Source organism: Lactuca serriola, chromosome 9 (genome assembly GCF_051521515.1).
Source record: "Lactuca serriola cultivar US96UC23 chromosome 9, Lser_US96UC23_V15, whole genome shotgun sequence".
Classification (NCBI taxonomy): Eukaryota; Viridiplantae; Streptophyta; class Magnoliopsida; order Asterales; family Asteraceae; genus Lactuca; species Lactuca serriola.
Genome location: NC_136416.1, coordinates 165,669,144 through 165,676,116, shown reverse-complemented (window position 1 = coordinate 165,676,116; position 6,973 = coordinate 165,669,144). Strand labels below are relative to the sequence as shown.

General features: G+C 35.2%; 1 long non-coding RNA gene across 5 annotated transcripts; it reads right to left on the bottom strand.

Annotated features, from left to right (window-relative positions):
- Positions 1–2,933: 2,933 nt before the first annotated feature.
- Positions 2,934–6,554, bottom strand: LOC145074301 (uncharacterized). Of its 5 annotated transcripts, none has more exons than XR_013691790.1 (7): positions 5,778–6,554; positions 5,581–5,674; positions 4,948–5,456; positions 4,547–4,853; positions 4,295–4,372; positions 4,069–4,129; positions 2,934–3,174 (listed from the first exon to the last, which is right to left on the bottom strand). It is a non-coding gene; the product is annotated as an uncharacterized LOC145074301 (long non-coding RNA). The 5 variants fall into 5 exon arrangements; XR_013691792.1 differs by having other exon boundaries at positions 4,948–5,416; XR_013691788.1 differs by having other exon boundaries at positions 4,948–5,428; positions 5,778–6,553.
- Between the last annotated feature and the right edge of the window lie 419 nt (positions 6,555–6,973).

The following is a 6,973-nucleotide window of genomic DNA, read 5'->3' as shown; positions in this document are numbered from 1 at the left end:
AAGCCCAATATTAAAACACTATTAACCCAACATAAAACATAAAAATATGACCCAACAATCTCCCCCTTGGTTTATTGTTGGCTGCTATTACAGCTTAGCTACAAGATGAACATCAGACTAATCGAAGGCCCCAGCCCACAACTTCCTTTCAATTATAGTGGCAACCATTCCAGTGAAAGCATTTCTAGGAGCTTTAAACAATTCATTTTCTATAATAAGTTGAAAATGTGACAAAGTATGAATATCACGTTCTCTAAACTTCAACAAATCCTTGGGATCGACAATGTGATACTGGCTCTTTTTCAGCTTGATCACCACCGACGCGGTAGACTCATCATAAACCCGGAATTGCATTGAGTCCAAGGTGCCTTCTGGTAAACGTCTGGGAAATGGAATCCTTTTAGCTTGCTTTGTAGGTGGAGACATAACATTCACCATGGTTTTATTAGTGTGAGGGTCAATGACATGCTTAGCCTTTTTCGTGAACGATGAAGCAGTCTTCATGCGTTCAAATTTATTTTTAGCTTGATCCTTAAGAAACCTCTTAAAATCCCATGCGACAGAGTCATTGGTTGGATTGTTGAAAGGAGCGTGAATAAGTTCAGCAAGATCAACTTTTTTCTTGGACATAAAGTCAGTTTGCTTCTCGTAATACTCAATCTGACTGCTCTTTCGCTTCACGACCCACATTTTCTTGTCAGCATCATATCCCCACATCAAAATGCCAGAGCGATCTCCATACTTGTCAGTAAATTTCTTCCCAGACTCCCTTAAAAACATTTCAGGGTGATCTCCTGGAGCATTCTGATCTGAATGTTTCATCGCCAACATCTTCCCTTTCAGTTGCTCAATTCGATCATGTTTCTCTCTTCTTTCTTGAGAAAAAGAAGGACCAGAGGATAAAAAAAAGTGTCAATATTCGCATCTGGAGCAGCTCTAACAACTCTTTCATTCACATGTTGAGAAGGTGGATTGACTGGATCAAAGCTAGATACAAAAATCTTTTCGCCTTCAACACTTAAAGGTTGAAAATCATCACCAAACTTCTGATGTAAGCGCTGCTTCAGGTCAACGAATAAAGCAGTTATGTCACCAAGATTCACTTGATGTTCAGAAATCTTTGCATCTTTAACAGAGTTCTCCTATTCAAGGTTAGAAACTCTTACATCTAGACTACCAATTAGAAAATCCTTTTCAATGGACTCCTGCTTCAAAAGCATAATCTCTTGTTTAAGCTCAGAGACGGTTTGATGGGAGTCTTCATCAACTCCTTGCCTGGAGCCAATAGATATTCCTTTTCATTTGGACTGAGAAACGGAATCTTAAAAAGCAAGTAACTTTGCTAGTTTCACAGAAGCAACATCGTGCTCTGGAGGAGGTGGGGAATAAGAGCTTCCCGAAGCAAATATCTCCTCATTAACCATTTAACTTTGAACATCTTCTTGGACCGAGGCTGTTTCAATGAATTGGCTTTGAACATCTTCTTGGACTGGGGTTGTTTCAATGATTGGGCTTTGAACATCTTGAACAACTTGAGCGGGCTCAATAATCGGACTTTAGGCATCATGAGCAACTTGAGTGGGCTCACAATTGGAGACGGCTATTCTACTGGCACAGTAGGAAGCACTCCCAACCTTGGATCTTTACTTCTTCGTTTTCTATGTGTTATATGTATGTTTGGTGTGAATTCTTAGTTTATTTGGCAAAAATGTGTTAGATCTTAGTGAATCTCGAAATTTTAAGCAAAGATCTAAGAATTACAACACTATATATATATATATATATATATATATATATATATATATATATATATATATATATATATGCTAGTAGGTACCCGCGCGATGCAGCAGCAGCAAATAGTTCCTTTCGGTAGATAGTTTTCTTGCGGCGATTAGTTTCATTTTCATGTTAGAGTTTTTTCGTTTCAGCTTTTTGGCAGATTTTTTTTTTTTTTTTGGTGATTAGTTTTCTATTGGCATGTTGTTTCAGGATTAAAAAAAATAAGTATCTTGCTAATTTGCAATGTAACAGACATAGTTCTAAGGTGATGAATTGTTTCTTTTCGGCGAGTTATTTGATTTCGACGGTTATGGTTGAGGATGGGTGTAACAAATATAAGCATGTTGCGTTGGTTTAAAAATATAAGTATATTTCGACGGATGATTTCGATATGACAATTAGTTCCCTTTCAGGTGATGGATTCGAGATGCGGTGGAGACTAATAGAATTTTCGATGATAATTTTTTCGGATTACAATTAGTTATCTTTAGTTATTTTTCACAAACATCGGATGTCATTGTTCCTTCCCATTCTACATCCTCTTTCACGTTTTTTTAATTATAGAATATAATCGACATACCACAACAACGCACATTACTACTGCAATCTCTTCCTTATTACCCCTGGAACTATCTCCATTCATTCAAGTCATATCTAATCCTTACATGTTCTCCCCAAACCGGATCTAAAAGATACCCATCAATAATCTTTTTATTCAGTTTATTTGTTTTAGGTTTTCATAAATGCAGTTCTCATGTTTTGTATTTTGAGGATATTCAAGTTAACGCTTGTTCTATTTTAATTAAATTTGGGTTCTTTTGTTTCTCATATCTTCGTATTTTGAAAATGTGAAGATATTGAAAATGTTCTACAAAATTAAGATTCTATTAAAGGTTTCAAAAACCATGTTGATTTTAAGCTTAAATTTTGAATGTTTTTGAAACCTACAAAGTAGGAGGGATGTTTTCTTCTTGTTTTGATTTTTTTTTGGTTGAAGGCAGTTATTTTTTCATGTTTGGACATATTGCATTTTTAAAAATTCAGGAAAATGAAGATGTATTCACAGTTGTTATGAAAAAGAGCAGTTAACCTGATGCCTAAATTCCCCTGTAGTTCTACATCAAAATTAAATTGGACATATTAATCTAAAATGGAGTAAAGCATCGTGTAGATTTCAAATCAAACTAATAAAAAGAATTTTTTTTGTCGATACACCATTTTAATATCGGGGATAATTTCCTTCTTTTGCTGAATAAGGGCTCAGACTTTCGGTGAGGAACGACATCGATGGCTGAGACTGCAGGAGTGGAACAACAGCATCGGTGAGGGAGTACGGATTCAGTCAAAACTTAGCTTGCTAGAAGACATTGTCAGCTTTAGTTTCTCACTCACCTGCAACAATTCAGTTGGCTAACATGAGATGAAAAAAAAATGAGGAAAAACTATGTAAAACTTAACACGTGGTGTGTATATTACAAAGACACCAGATAAGCTACAATGTTTCATGGGACGACCAGAGTGAAAAAAAATTATTAATTTATTAATATCTCAGCAGCTAGATGAAATAAGGGGTGTGGGCTAGATGAAAAACTAACATCATTGACAAATAAGTACTATATGTTAGATGAAATTAGGGCATGCAACAGGCAAACCCCCTGATAATTTAAGAACTAACATATTAAAGCAGAGATTTGTTTCTTTTTGTGACACAGAAAAAAACAACCTATATCCCCTAATAAACATTAAAAGATTCATATCAATTGTAACCAGCCTATTTGACATGTTAATTAAAATACAACCATCCCATTTTACCCCTATATATAACCAGCCTATTTCACATGTTTATTAAAAAAATTACAGCCACATATGCTTTTTTTAATCTTTAAATTCATGTTTTGGACCTAAATTATGGTAGTTTTAAGTCACTACATCTGGTCAAATTGACCATCAATCGAACTTTGAATATGTATGGGCCAACAACATAATAACGTAACCAAGAAACCATTTCACATCAGGTTAATGATGTATTTGAAAGTTTGTATATTTGAAAACGAAGTGATGGATTCTTGGAAGATAGAACCAATAACCAATTCAAAACCACTCTTAATAACATCTGACCAAAATGAAGACAGGACACTTATTTATAATGGATCGTTCTCAATAAACCGATTCAATTTTAAATAGCATATTTGGTTGAAAAGTTAAGGAAAAACAGAAAGTAAGCACCATATTTTTTGGTACATCACAACCAAGCATTTGTTCAAACTAAAGAAAGAGCTATAATACCTCTACCATCGTAGCATTACCAGATCTTTGAAACAAACCAGCAAGAACGGTGATATCTACACTAAACATCAAGTTGTCCAAAATCATTAAGAGGTAGAGGATAAGAATGCATTTGCATTTCAGCAGCATCACTTGATATAACATTGTCTAAACAGAAAAGTCGGGAGATGGCTAGATTTTGGCCAAATCAGATATGATTTCAGATGTAAAACATGTGAACACTTACTTGTTATTGGGTCTGGTGAAGACAAATGGTTCCATTCATCCATCAATCTTTAGGAGGGTAATTTGTCCACCCTTCATCCTATTACAAATGCAAAATAGACAATACCTTAATACCATAATTAATATACAAATCCTAAACAAACCATATAATCACTGAATTTTAACAAAAGAAAAAACCAAAAGTACCCTAATCGCTAAAGAAAATACAGAGAACCAAGAACAGGAGCCGAAAATACATATTTGGTTACCTTACCTATTCATTTCCAAAAACAGATCGGAGACCAAGGGTTTCGTTAGAGATGGTAAGCATCAAGGAAATTAGATAAATCGTGGTTGTTAACAGAAAGGTGGCTCAAGGAAATGGTTGGTTTGATCTGCACTCAGTTTAGATCCAACATAGATTGTGTGAAGGTCATCAGTGAAGACAGAGAGTCACCGTCACTTCCATGAAGATGTTTCCAGCAAGAGGCGCCGACTATTTGAACATTCCTTCCATGTACATCAAACACCCCACCAAATGCTCCATCTTCCATTCCATAGTCATTCATCAAGAATTATATCTTCATTAAAAATAAAAAATTAAGATATGTATACGATCTAAAGAAAGAAAATGGTGAATTTGAGCAATGAATCACAATGAGTGAGATAGGAAACCTGGTAAAGAATGGCAGCATCTTGGTTGAATCCTTTAGATCCTTGATGTGTATGGATAGAGCCAATTCTTTTATCAGAAGCGGTATGTTGGTAATATATGATGTTGTCATGGCAATAGTCAATCTCATGAATTTTTGGAGATGCCCGGGGATATGCAGGTTTTAATAACCAAAGGCTTCTCAAATGACCTCTTTATATAAACTCAATTACACAATTATATTCTAGTAATTATGGGCGGAGGAGTCCCAAACGGTGTACTGTTCCTCATGTTGCACATCATGAATGAGAATACAAAAATGTTGAGAGGGTAGTATGGTAAATTCGTATGACACTTATCGGGAGTGGTTGTTTGGCTAATAGAAGTAGTGCCTGAGAAATTACTATGACCCTTGACTGTATTACAATTTGAGCACAGTCAGCACCATCTCAACCCATATATGCCACCAAAGCTCTGTATTGACTTTTAACCCTATATTGGCACCTTATGCAAATTGAAATAACTCTTCAAGCTTTAGGTAAAAGAATGCAAATTGAAATAACTCTTCAAGCTTTAGGTAAAAGAATAAAAAATGGAACAACAGAGAAACAGAAGAAAAAAATTGCACTTAAGAATAACGTAAATTAAACAAGCACCTGAGAGAGAAAGAGATATCAACACCATCTCAACCCAAATATACCATCAAAGCTCTGTATTGATTTTGAACCCTGTATTGGCACCTTGTGCAAACTAAAATAACTCTTTAAGATTTAGGTAAAAGGATAAAAAATGGAACAATAGAAAAACAGGAAAAAAAAAATACTCTTAAGAATAACGTAAATTAAAGAAGCACCTGAGAGAGAAAGAGATATCAGCACCATCTCAACCCAAATATGCCATCAAAGCTCTATATTGACTTTTAACCGTGTATTGGCACCTTGTGTAGACTAAAATAACTCTTTAAGGTTTAGGTAAAAGGATAAAAAAATGGAACTAACAGAAAAACAAAAAGAAATCGCACTTAAGAATAACATAAATTAAAGATGCGCATATGTGTGTGTGTGTGTGTGTGAGAGAGAGAGAGAGAGAGAGAGAGAGAGAGAGAGAGAGAGAGAGAGAGAGATTGCGGTGTGGTTCATCGACAAAATAATGGTGTCGGGGTAGAGACTATGTAGAGATGGCGTTATGACACATCCCATATCACGGAACAAATATTTCAAACCCTATGCAAAACCCTAGGTCATTTGCACTTATGTAGAATCCGGCCTCTTATCCCCCGCCACCGTCATCAGTCTCACTGTCATCGAACACCACCATAGTCGCTATCTATCTTCGTCATCCTCTCTACAAACCCGAAGTCGCCACAACCATGACCTTTCTTAACATATGTAGCCATCGATCATACAGTGTAGAAGGATGAGCATTTGAGTGAGCACATGACAATTAATGGAGGAAGGGATGTTCGGTGACCTTCTATAGGTTGCAGCGGAGGCTGCCGTAGAGGGTGAGGAGGGTGGTGGTACCAATGGTCCACTGGAAACTGAAGTGAGTAAGGAGAGAGATAGAAGATAGGTGGGTTTGACGGCGTCTATGTTGTGTCGATCAGTTTAGGGTTAAGATAAGGTAAAGATACAATGAGTTAAGATTGTAAGCTTAATAAGATTGTACATCATGTTGCGATAGGTATACCTCTTAAATTTCAAGAAATAGGTAATATGTTTAATGATATAGTATATATATATATATATATATATATATATATATATATATATATATATATATATATATATATATATATATATATATATATATATCATATTACCAAGTCAAAGAAGAACACATGTTTAAGATGCAAAAGAATTTAACAAAAATCATGTTAAAGGTCAAAATTGTCAAGAAAACAAAAGATAAGGGTAAAAAGCGAAAATTCTGTTTTAAAGGGTGCCAAACAGGTCCTACATATATAAAAAGGTGTTTTTATGCTAAACATACTTTTACAAGGGTCAAAAATGCAAATTTAAGCTTATTGGGCCAACATTTTGGGCATCA